Genomic DNA, 13,749 nt, shown 5'->3' with positions numbered 1-13,749 from the left:
GGATACACCAGTAACAAACCTACCCAAGGATCCATGAGACAGTTCCAATTCCATAAGGTGAAACAGAAAAATCAAAGCAGCCTGCTCAGAAAAACAGAATGGGGAGAGACCGGCAGCAGATACAACCCCATCCCAAATCTTCCAAACCCGCACATAACTATGCCACGTACCCGGGGCCAATGACCTCTGCACTAGAGCCCACGTCAAGACCAGATGAGATCCTACAGGAACGCTGGGAAATGCTCCCCTTCCAGCTCCGCCTCCGGCGCCAACTCCCGGAATCTGCGGAACTGGAAGCGAGACAAGGCATCAGCGATATCATTACAGCAACCTGGAATGTACTTAACCTTTATCCATACATTCAAACGTAAGCAGAGCAGAACTGAATATCAGACCAGACGGACTACTAAAGGACAAGAGGAAGACAGCAGTTCACTGCATACATCACTCCCTTATTATCTGAGTGAAAAAATATCCTCTTATTCACAAAGTGATTACCCCATAAAGAAAGGGCAACCACAATGGGAAATTACTCCAGGACTACAGATTTTTTTAATAACCGCTCTATCAATCCAGGACTGTGGCTATTTTTCCGCGCACCAGCGGCCGGCAAAATAGACACCAAAGCCAACCAAGCCAGCAGCATCACTAAACAAATAAAGGTGAACTGCAGACAAGAAATCCGCCTGCCAGAACGACTGTCCATTATAACTCTGCATAACACCCAACCAGATAGAGAAATCCTCCTTCATTTACTAGTCCACCGGGACACGTAGAACCGTATTCCTGACACCAGCAATCTGCTGAGCTGTCTTCCTACAAAAGATGCGCCCCATGATGCGCCGCTGCCGGGGGTGTCCCGTCCTATCCCCAGCAGCGCCGCGCATCAGTGAACTCCCTGTGCCGCCTGGGGCCCTGACTTCCGGCACAGGAAGCGCACGTCAGAGACACTTCCTGTCCCGGAAGTCCCAGCCCCGGCGTACAGGGAGCTCACTGATGTGCGGCGCTGCCGGGGATAGGACGCGACACCCCCGGCAGCGGCGCATCAGCCGGGGGCCCAGACGAGCCTGAAGAAGAAGAGGATCGCCGGGGGAGAGTTTTGTTAGGTCAGTTTATGTGTTTGTTTGTTTGTTTTTGAAATTCTGCTTAGCATAGGGGGGCATCTATAAGGGGGGGGGGGAGAAAAGGGGGCCATCTATAATAAGGGGGGGGGGAGAAAAGGGGGCCATGTATAATAAGGAGGGGGGAGAAAAGGGGGCCATGTATAATAAGGGGGGGAGAAGAGGGGGCCATCTATTATAAGGGGGGGGCATCTATAATGAGGGGGGCATCTATAAGGGGGGGAGAAGAGGGGGCCATCTATAATGAGGGGGGTATCTATAAGGGGGGGAAGAAGAGGGGGGCATCTATAATGAGGGGGGCATCTATAAGGGGGGGAAGAGGGGGACATCTATAATTAGGAGGGCATCTATAAGGGGGGGTAAGAGGGGGGCATCTATAATGGGGGGAGGGGCCATCTATAAGGGGGGGAAGAGGGGGCCATCTATAATGGGGGGAGAGGGGGGCATCTATAAGGGGGGGAGAAGAGGGTGCCATCTTCAAGGGGGGGAGAGAGGGAGCCATCTTCAAGGGGGGGAGAGAGGGAGCATCTATAATGGAGGGGAGAGGGGGGCATCTATAAGGGGAGGGGGGAGTGGGGGCCATCTATAAGGGGAAGGGACATCTATGGGGGGGAGGGGGCCATCTATAAGTGGAGAGGGGGTCATCTATAAGGGGGGAGAAGAGGGGGCCATCTATAAGGCGGGGGGCAACATGCAGTGGGGGCCCTCTATATATACTATAAGGGGGGGGGTCACATAGTGTCAGGGCTACCCACTAAATGAGTGTGTAAAGGGGATGTGCAGTTAGTACAGATGTGCAGTTAGTAGAGAGATGAGGATGGTGCCAGTATGAGGAGCCTAATATGTCTGTCTGGCAGATTCTGTGGATTTGTGGCTCCGAGAAGTTCTCATAATGGCCCAGGACGGATGGAGAAGATGAAAAGGGAAGAACTCCCATCAGAGAAGACGTCCCCTGTGAGTCACCGGATATAACTGCTATGTAATGTAAATGGTGTATACAACCTGTGTGGAGCTGCGTCCACCTCTATATGACTGGATGAGGTGATAGTGATCTGTGTACAGTGGATCTTATTCAGTAGCAGCAGTGGTGTTAGTCAGTATGTGGCGGTGTTAGTCGGTAAGTGGCGGTGTTATTTAGTATGTGGTGGTAATATTTGTTACTTGTTATCTGGTACTGTGTTTTATTGGTCTTAGTATACTGGATTTGGTCAGTAATAATATGGTGGTGGTTGTGGTGGTAATATTTGCCCCTTGTATAATCGTATTATTGCCAATATTGGTCTCAGTATACAGGATTTGGACAGTAACAGTATGGCGGTAATATGTATGGTGATAATATTTTCTCTTCCTATATGCTGGTGTTATTGGTAATATCTGTCTTGCGGTACATATATATATATATATATATATATATATATATATATATAATATATATATACACACATACACCTACCAGTAGCATCACTTGGTCGTGAAAGGGGGGGTGGGGCCCAAGTTGACCTCTCGCACCAGGGCCCAGGAGACATTAGCTACGCCCCTGCCTGCAACTCTATCCAAAGAAATTTCCTTAGCTATTTTCTGCCTAACCACTTCACGATATTGCTTTACTGACACTAGATTTTCAACCCAGGTACATCCCTCCCAATCAAAACTGGGAAAAATAAAACTATGACTAAAACCTTCAAGAAGCAACTGTGCCATCGGTTGGTTTGGATACCGCTCAAGCCAGCACCGCATTCTCTCTGAGCTTACTGGAGTCGATGCCCTTTGCAACCAAGTCTCGGGTAGAAGGCTGCGCTGCTACCGTACGTTAATGCGTTTAAAATATCGAGACATGGGGTGGGCACCCCCACAGAAAGCACACTGCGTGTCATTATAAGCGAAGCGAGTACCTTTACGGAAACTCACAGGTGCAGAGGGAGTATTTATCCTCTGAGGAGGGGGGAGCTGGGGGCAGGGCCGTTTTAATACACTGGTGGGCCCAGTACACAGACCTCAAGATTGGCCCCCTCTCCTTATAAAGGTTAACTGAATTATATTTATCAGGTATTATGACCAATGCATTATACTCAGTGCATCAGGTTTTATCACAAATTATAAAAAGGGAATATGGTCGGAGAGCATTCCTATGTCAGGTACAATACCCCTAAATCTTTATGAATAATGGAGAGTGAAGCTAGTGGGGGCACGTACAGACCTAATTTCTCAGGTTCCCTAGGTTCCCACTGTAGGGATTGGTCAACTAATAGGGAAACCCCCCGGGAGTATGGATGTATAAGCTCTTGTGTCCCCCCTCAGTCCTCCTAGTGTGTAAGCTCTTGTGTCCCCCCAGTCCTCCTCCTAGTCTGTAGGAGAAGGAGCACTGGGGGGACACAGGAGTTTACAGACTAGGAGGAGGACTAAGGGGACACAGGAGTTTACAGACTAGGAGGAGGACTGGGGGACATAGGAGCTTACAGACTAGGAGGACTAAGGGGACACAGGAGCTTACAGACTAGGAGGAGGACTGGGGGGACACAGGAGCTTACAGACTAGGAGGAGGACTGGGGGGACACAGGAGCTTACAGACTAGGAGGAGGACTGGGGGACGCAGGAGCTTACAGACTAGGAGGAGGACTGGGGGACACAGGAGCTTACAGACTAGGAGGACTGGGGGACACAGGAGCTTACAGACTAGGAGGACTGGGGGGACACAGGAGCTTACAGACTAGGAGGAGGACTGGGGGACACAGGAGCTTACAGACTAGGAGGAGGACTGGGGGACACAGGAGCTTACAGACTAGGAGGAGGACTGGGGGGACACAGGAGCTTACAGACTAGGAGGAGGACTGGGGGACGCAGGAGCTTACAGACTAGGAGGACTGGGGGGACACAGGAGCTTACAGACTAGGAGGAGGACTGGGGGACACAGGAGCTTACAGACTAGGAGGAGGACTGGGGGACACAGGAGCTTACAGACTAGGAGGACTGGGGGGACACAGGAGCTTACAGACTAGGAGGAGGACTGGGGGACATAGGAGCTTACAGACTAGGAGGAGGACTGGGGGGACACAGGAGCTTACAGACTAGGAGGAGGACTGGGGGGACACAGGAGCTTACAGACTAGGAGGAGGACTGGGGGACGCAGGATATTACAGACTAGGAGGAGGACTGGGGGGACACAGGAGCTTACAGACTAGGAGGAGGACTGGGGGACGCAGGAGCTTACAGACTAGGAGGAGGACTGGGGGACACAGGAGCTTACACACTAGGAGGACTGGGGGGACACAGGAGCTTACAGACTAGGAGGAGGACTGGAGGGGACATAGGAACTTATAGACTAGGAGGAGGACTGGGGGGACAAAGGGTCTTACAGACTAGGAGGAGGACTGGAGGGGACACAGGATATTACAGACTAGGAGGAGGACTGGAGGGGACACAGGATATTACAGACTAGGAGGAGGACTGGGGGGACAAAGGGTCTTACAGACTAGGAGGAGGACTGGAGGGGACATAGGAGCCTATAGACTAGGAGGAGGACTGGGGGGACACAGGATATTACAGACTAGGAGGAGGACTGGGGGGCACAGGAGTTTACAGACTAGGAGGACTGGGAGGCACAGGAGCTTACAGACTAGGAGGAGCACTGGGGGACACAGAAGCTTACAGACTAGGAGGAGCACTGGGGGACACAGAAGCTTACAGACTAGGAGGACTGGGGGGCACAGGAGCTTACAGACTAGGAGGAGCACTGGGGGACACAGGAGCTTACAGACTAGGAGGACTGGGGGGACATAGGAGCTTACAGACTAGGAGGAGGACTTGGGGACATAAGAGCTTACAAACTAGGAGGAGGACTGGGGGACATAGGAGTTTACAGACTAGGAGGACTGGGGGGACACAGGAGTTTACAGACTAGGAGGAGGACTGGGGGGGGCACAGGAGCTTACAGACTAGGAGGACTGGGGGGACACAGGAGCTTACAGACTAGGAGGACTGGGGGGGACACGGGAGCTTACAGACTAGGAGGACGACTGGGGGACACAGGAGCTTACAGACTAGGAGGAGGACTGGGGGACACAGGAGCTTACAGACTAGGAGGATTGGGGGTGACACAAGCGCTTATAGATTAGGAGGACTGGGGGTGACACAAGCGCTTACAGACTAGGAGGAGGACTGGGGGGACAGGAGCTTACAGACTAGGAGGACTGGGGGGGACACAGGAGCTTACAGACTAGGAGGACTGGGGGACACAGGAGCTTACAGACTAGGAGGACTGGGGGGACATAGGAGCTTACAGACTAGGAGGACTGGGGGGCATAGGAGTTTACAGACTAGGAGGAGGACTGGGGGGACACAGGAGCTTACAGACTAGGAGGACTGGGGGACACAGGAGTTTACAGACTAGGAGGAGGACTGGGGGGCATAGGAGCTTACAGACTAGGAGGAGGACTGGGGGGCATAGGAGCTTACAGACTAGGAGAAGGACTGGGGGCACAGGAGCTTACAGACTAGGAGGACTGGGGGGACATAGGAGCTTACAGACTAGGAGGACTGGGGGGCATAGGAGTTTACAGACTAGGAGGAGGACTGGGGGGACACAGGAGCTTACAGACTAGGAGGACTGGGGGACACAGGAGTTTACAGACTAGGAGGAGGACTGGGGGGCATAGGAGCTTACAGACTAGGAGGAGGACTGGGGGGCATAGGAGCTTACAGACTAGGAGAAGGACTGGGGGCACAGGAGCTTACAGACTAGGAGGACTGGGGGGACATAGGAGCTTACAGACTAGGAGGAGGACTGGGGGACATAGGAGTTTACAGACTAGGAGGAGGACTGGGGGGCATAGGAGCTTACAGACTAGGAGGAGGACTGGGGGGCATAGGAGCTTACAGACTAGGAGGAGGACTGGGGGGCATAGGAGCTTACAGACTAGGAGGAGGACTGGGGGCACAGTAGCTTACAGACTAGGAGGAGGACTGGGGGGCATAGGAGCTTACAGACTAGGAGGAGGACTGGGGGCACAGTATCTTACAGACTAGGAGGACTGGGGGGACATAGGAGCTTACAGACTAGGAGGAGGACTGGGGGACATAGGAGCTTACAGACTAGGAGGACTGACTCAGACCTCCTAGTCTCTAAGGTCTTGTGTCCCCCAGTGACCCCCATCATACTGAGGATAAGATCCTGGGAAAGCTGGGTGGCCTCAGTCATACAACAATATAAGATGCAGGAAAGCTGGGTGACTTCTGAATAGCAGTCAGTGTTAAAATACCACTTGCGGTCTGTGCCGGGGGCGGGGCCTGAGACCAGGGGGCGGGCTTATCTGGAAACCCTCTGTCAGTGGGCCCCCAGCTTCATTTCCTCCCCCACCTCACTACTACTTACATCCATCGTGCAGGTGCTGCTCCCCAGCCTCCACACACTCTGCCTGGGGAGAGGCTGGGTGCTTTTGAAGTCTACAGTGCCTCCCTCCCAGGGGGGCTTCTAGTATAAGTGTAAAAAAAAAAAAAAAAAGTGTTATTAGTAAAAAGCCCTCTCCCCTAACAAAAGTTTGAATCACCCCCCTTTCCCCATGTTGTAAATAAATAAACATGTTTGGTATCGCTGTGTGCGTAATGGCCCGAACTATTAATTAATAACATTCCTCATCTCGCACGGTAAACGGCGTAAGCACAAAAAAATTGCAAAGTGCAAAATTGCGCATTTTTGGTCGCATCAAATCCAGAAAATTTTTTATAAAAAGCGATCAAAAAGTTGTATATGCGCAATCAAGGTACCGATAGAAAGAACACATCATGGCGCAAAAAATGACACTGATACCTCCCACAGCCCCATAGACCAAAGGATAAAAGCGCTATAATTATAGGAATAGAGCGATTTTAAGGAACATATATTTGTTAACAATGGTTTGAACTTTTTACAGGCCATCTTGTAATATAAAAGTTATACATGTAAAAAACGAATACCCCCCAAATAAAAGAAATACGTTTCTTTGTTCAATTTCACCACACATTGAATTTTTTCTTGGTTTCGCAGTGTACTTTATGCAAAAATTCAGCCTGTCATTGCAAAGTACAATTAGTGACGCCAAAAATAAGGGCTCATGTGGGTTTCTAGGTGGAAAAATGCAAGTGCTATGGCCTTTTAACCACAAGGAGGAAAAAACTAAAATGCAAAAACGAAAATTGTCTCCATCCTTAAGAGGTTAAAGCCCACCAAAGCGTCAATACTCACCACAACAGAGAGGGGACCAAAACCAGACTTAAAGGCTTAAGTGAATTTTTTTTTTTTATTATTTTGGCATTCTTTCTTTCTGTTGTGCAGCACCTGCAGTGTCCTGTTATCTGTAAAGACCATCTGAGAAACTAATTGGAAAAGTCTCTCTATAGCCCTTAGCTGTCTAAAGTCAACTTCAAAAGTTCATCTTTCATCAAGTCATTAATCAGTTTAAAGTGTTATACTGTTCAATTGCATTACGAATCCATCGTGCCAACACTTTTGGAGACTTTTTTCCCTTTATTTTTACCTTGGAACTGTATAAATAAGGACTGGTCCTTCCTTCAAGGACTGCAAACATCTAACTACTGAAGAATAGTCCTTCTTACGTCTAATGTATGGAATTTCCGTTCCAAGTCATTTTTTGCTGAGGAACAGAATGATGGTAAAATTATGTCCCGAGAATGATGAAAGGAGAACACAACCTTTCGGAGGAAATTTGGATCGGTTCTTAATACAGAGGTACCTTGGTTAAGAGTAACTTGGTTTAAGAGCGTTTTGGTTTAAGAGCTCACAGTTTTTCAAAATTGTGACTTGGTTTAAGAGCATTGTTTTGGTTTAAGAGCTCCCTGCACTGGGCAGGAGGGCGAGTGGGGGAGGGGCTTGGCATGCACAGTGGGGTCTACAGCCCTGTACTCTGACCCAGGAAGTCTCCCTCACCTTCCAAATCATAGCAGATCCACTTCAGGTTGGGGCTTGCATCAGGGGACAGGACTGTGGAGGTAATCTCTCCATAGCTGTAACCCCTCTCTCCCCGGACAGAGAGTGCTGCATGTATGTGCCCACATCTGCCCTGCTCATTCCTTCATGCTCCCTGCAGTCTCTGTCAGCTCTGATTGGTCCATGCTGAAAATACCCCCTTTCCCATTGCTGTCATGTAACCACACAGACCTCTGACAGCAGCCCTCCTTCTCTATTCGAGCCTGTTGTACTAAGCTCCTGCATTATGGGCATCTGCAGTTCCATTCTGTATCTACAAATTGCGGCTGTTTTTCAGGTTTCTGCACTTACTCTATAATATATTATACACCACATGCTGATTTCCATACTGTACAGTAACTTATAATGGGACATATTCAGCTGTTTTTAAATGTTTGTTTCATTTGTTTTACATGTTATTCAGAATATAAATTCACTATTTTTGGGGTGTGGAACCAATTGTCTGCATTTCAGTAATTTCTTATGGGAAAACTTGCTTTGGTTTAAGAGTGGATTTGGATTACAAGCACAGTCCCGGAACGAATTATGCTCGTAATCCAAGGCACCACTGTATAATTCTATCCTCCTGCATAACAAAGTATGGTTCACGAATAGTAAGGGCTTGTAGTTCTCCCACTCTTCGTGCGGACACTATGGCAACAAAGAAAGCTGTTTTATAGGAAATTAGTTTTATATCCGTTTCTTCCAAAGGTTCGAAGGGTGCTCGGGTGAGTCCTTTGAGCACTGTGTTGAGATCCCAAGGTGGATGTAGGTTTTTCTTAAAGGCGACTGTCGTTGAGCACTTCTCATGAATTTCTTAATCCACCTATGGTCTGCGATAGAGTAATCATAAATGGCGAAGAGAGACGCCACTTGAAAAAGTCAAGTATTTGCGCAATATTTGGTTCTGCAGGAAAAGTTGGTTTTGATGTGCACCATAATGAAAACATCTTTCAGACTTTTAAATAAATCTTATTTGTGACATGTTTTGGGCTTTTCTGAATTGTAGATATCACTTCTTCAGAAAGTCCTTTACTTCTGAGCATGCACCTTTCAGGATCCATGCTGATAATTTGAGTGTCCGAAGATCGGGATGGAAAAGAGGCCCTGAAAAAGGAGATCCGGCTCTTCCGGGAGGAGAACTGGGGGTTCTACTGCAAGACTCTGGAGAAGGCCGAACCAAGATCTTCTCGGCCAGAAAGGAACAATGAGGATTACCGAGGCCTCCTCCCTCAGAATTTTCTCGAGGGTTCTTGGTATCTTGGTATCAGAGGAACTGGTGGGAAAGCATATGCTAGGCTGAAGCTCCATGGTTGGGATAGAGCATCTATCCCCATTGCCCCATCTCTGGGATTTAGAGAGAAGTTGTTCAGAGTCTTCTTGTTCTGTGCATTGGCAAACAGGTCCACCAGTGGATGACCCCACTTGTTGGTTAATTGCCGGAAGAACCTGTCACTAAGGCACCATTCCCCTGCATGGACTACATGCCTGCTTAGATAATCCGCACTGACATTTTTGGAACCTCTGAGATTGTGGCACTGAGAGACAGAATGTTCTCCTCTGCCCAAAGGAAGATCTTTACCGAGATGTTCTGAAGGGAATTCTTTTTTGCGCTGCCCTGATGGCATAGGTGGGCTACTGTTGTGACGTTGTCTGATAAAATCTGGACGTGACAATTTTTCAGTTTCAAAGACATCCCGACTGCCAACAACTGCCTGTAGTTAGAAGACCTTGTCCTTGTTTCTTGAGACCATAGGCCCTGCAGGAGAAGACCTACTTGGGCTCCCCATCCCGACAAGTTTGGGTCCGTGGTCATCATAATCTGGTACGGCCGGGATGCAGGCTGTTAAGGATCCCAAGAGGGACATGGCTTCACGGACTTTGCAAGACTTCTTCCTCCTGAAGCTGTTAACTTCTTATCTGTGGGGAGAAAAGACATTTGTCTGGAGGAATCCAAAAGGATTCCAAGAAATACCTTCTGGGTGTTTGGTAGTAAATCCGACTTTTCTTTGTTTATCAGCCATCCTAGGTTCCTCAGAAGGTCTGATGTCACCTCCAGATTTTAAAGAAGCTTTTGAGGAGTATCTGCAATTAAAAGAAGGTCATCCAGATAACATACAATGCTTATCCCTCTCAAGTATAAGTAGGAGTTTAGTTGAATTGAAAATGCTGAACTTTACTGTCCAAAAAAGAAACAGGGGTATGTAATATGTCAACTTTTCTACCTATGAATGATGTACAACATAACCAGTTTCTGTTGGAGCTTTTGTTTTTCATCTTGAACCAGAATTATTTTACATTCAACGGCACATTCTACCGTCAAGTCTCAGGTACGGCCATGGGGGCGCGGTTTGCCCCCTCCTACGCCAACCTCTTTTTGGGGTGGTGGGAGGGGGCCCACGTGTACCCCCTGGCTGCTTACCAACAACATGTATTCAAATGGTACCAGTACATAGACGACATTTTCGTGCTATGGACCGTACCAGAACTTACTCAATCAGAATGATTTTAACATCCTTCTTACGTTCCATAATTCAGAAACGGTGGCAGAATTTCTGGATCTCAAGCTTGAGCTGGTGGCTAATAAGATTGAAACGTCCCTCTTTCGCAAAAAGACTGCCACCAATAGTCTTTTACATTATGGGAGTTTCCACCCACAGCATCTGCGTGACAGCATTCCGGAAGGACAGTTTTACAGAATTAGAAGCAATTGTTCCAGTGAAGTGGATTTTGGAAGAGAAGCAAATTTATTAACCCAGAGGTGCAAGGCAAGAGGCTACCCCAAAAGGATTATTTCCAGGGCATACCATCGAGCCTGTGATACGGACAGGACACAGCTATTACAACCCAGGATTAGACAAACCTCCAATAAAATCCGGATGGTCACCACCTTTAATAATCAATGGCAGGACATACGCCGGATATTAGAAAGAAACTGGAATATCCTTAGAGCGGAACCCAGATTGACCCCACATATAACTGACCGGCCAATGTTGACAGCAAGACGAGCCCGTAATCTAAAAGACCTGATAACCCGGAGCCATTTCACCAGACCTAATCGGAGAACAGGCACTGGCACACGACTCAAGGGTTCACATCCATGTGGTGACTGTAGTGTTTGTCAATTTATGCCCTCAGTTTATGAGTTTTGTAATCCAAAGGACAATAGTCGGTATACACTGAGGGACTATATAAATTGCAGAAGTAGAAATGTGATCTACGCGATAGTTTGCCCATGCTCATTGGTCTATGTTGGACAAACAACACAAGAACTGCGAAAACGGATTCAGCATCATCTGTCAAACATTAGAAGAGCGGCTATAACATCTCATTCAACTTTGGACCTTACATCAGTGGCTTCTCACTTTAAGGACAAGCATGGTGGTAGGTGTAATGGATTGAGAGTATTCGGGTTGGAGAAAAGGTCGATGGGTGTAAGGGGTGGTGATATTGTGAAGTCTCTCCTTTGTACAGAGTCAAGATGGATCTACACACTTGGGTGCCGTGTTCCAGAAGGGATGAATGAGGAACTCCTTAAGGGTGCCTTCACACCTACCGGATCCACAGCGGATCTCACTTCTGCGGATTCGAAGCGAGATCAGCTGCGGATCCGGTATCAATTCACCCCTATGATAGCACATATTCGCAGCGGGATTAACATCCCTGGTGCCCGCAGCCCCGCCGTCGCATCCCCCAACCCCGGCGGTGGCACATCCCCCCCATCCTGGCCACATCCCCCATCAGCCCATCTCCGGCCCGCCGCCGCGAGCATACATTACCTGCTCGGCAGCGCGGCTGCAGTGAGGCTCCCGGCTCCGGTCCCGCTCAGCTGATCGGGCTGGGCTGATGGTGGGGTGTGGCGGGATGGGGGGATGCGACGGCGGCACCAGGGAGTTAAAGCACATATTCACATCGGGATGTTAATCCCGCTGCAAATATGTGCTATCATAGGGGTGAATTGATACCGGATCCGCAGCGGTTCTCGCTTCGAATCCGCAGAAGCGAGATCCGCTGTGGATCCGGTAGGTGTGAAGGCACCCCAATACGGGCTTCTACAAGTGAGTGTTTGGTGGATAAGGCTATAATGTTGTTGAAGAACACCTATTTGTTTTATTCTTTGTGCCCCAGGCTCTTACTGACCTGTTCCTATGGATAGGCTTTTCTTATCCTCTTACAGGCTTTTCACGTTACACTAGACACTATATAACACATTTATATAACACATTTATCTTTTTGTATTCATCTTCACACTCTTGCACTATCTCTCATGTCTATTTAGCACTACATTAGATCACATTTACACATATATTCACATGCTCATTTCACATTTTTGCCCCCCTCCCCCCTCTCTTGCCCCCCTCCTTTCCCCCTCCCCCCTCTCTTGCCCCCCTCCTTTCCCCCCTCCCCCCTCTCCTTTCTCCCCCCCCTTCCCCCTTCACCTGTTCTCTGTACACATCACTAACATTACTTTGTTCCTCTTTTCTTCTTTCTTTTTTTCTGCTTCTTTCTTTTCATACATTTTTGGGTGGTTGCTTATTTGTCACTTTGTGATTGTGGTTTTGATATTGTGTGTGTGTGTTTTTTCACTCAGGTCAGCACATATATGGTGGTTATGTACAGGGCCGTTTTAATACATTGGTGGGCCCGGTGCACAGCCCTCAAGAGTGCCCCCCCCCCCTCTTCCCTTTCAGCACATGGTATAATGTACTAAATTTGCCCCCACACTGTATCAAGAGCCCCAATACATACAGTAGTTACCTTATAACACTATGAGATAATACTGCAGACTTCCTTAACCATTATAAATAAATCCACTCAAGACAACGGTTATGGGAAATTTTTAAAGGCCTATGTTTATTAAAACTTCAAAATATATTTAAACTTTTAAAAATAACTTTATTCAATAACTGAAGTACAACTAGCCCAGCCAGCTTGCTCAGGCTACACTTAAATAATTAAAAATATAAATAGTAATGGTCACGCCTGTTCTTCTTAACTGAACAGCTCACCCCAACCGGGCCGAGACCGTCCTACGGAACCGGCCCCACCCCACCAACCGCTAGTTCAATCATTGCTTGCAGGTTAAGATTAAAGATGTAAAGTCCCATATCAGATGGACCCAATCTGCCAGGTACAGCCCGGCCACACCACTCTCCAGGTCCACATGACGGAAGGAAAAACCGCCCAGGGAAGGCAAAAACTTGGACATCGCCCGATTGATACGCTTGTGTATACGATCACAATACTTGAGATCTGTAGAACGCAACCATTCCAAGCGAGGAACAATTTCCGAAAAAATCAGTCGAGCCCCCGGAAACATGCCCTGAATGGTGACAAAAGTACGCTTCATCAAAAACAATAAGTCGACAGTTCCCATCTTACCAACATCGTTGCCACCTAAGTGGATGATGACGTCCGGCTCCGAGGATTGCACAGACAGGAGAAGCAGCTGGTTGATAAGACCATCCCACCGCTGACCCACTTGGCTGCACACCATTTCCCTGCAATATATACGCCAAACCCTACCGAACCTGCAGCATCTGAAAACAAATGCAGCTCCGCAGCATCCACAAAATCAGCTTGCCAAAAGGAACGACCATTATAACTCTGCAAGAAGTCTAACCAAACTACAAAATCGTCTCGCATTTCGGCGTCTACCGGCACCCGCAA

This window comes from Dendropsophus ebraccatus, chromosome 6, assembly GCF_027789765.1.
Source record: "Dendropsophus ebraccatus isolate aDenEbr1 chromosome 6, aDenEbr1.pat, whole genome shotgun sequence".
NCBI classification, from domain to species: Eukaryota; Metazoa; Chordata; class Amphibia; order Anura; family Hylidae; genus Dendropsophus; species Dendropsophus ebraccatus.
Note: the sequence above shows the minus strand (reverse complement) of the source record.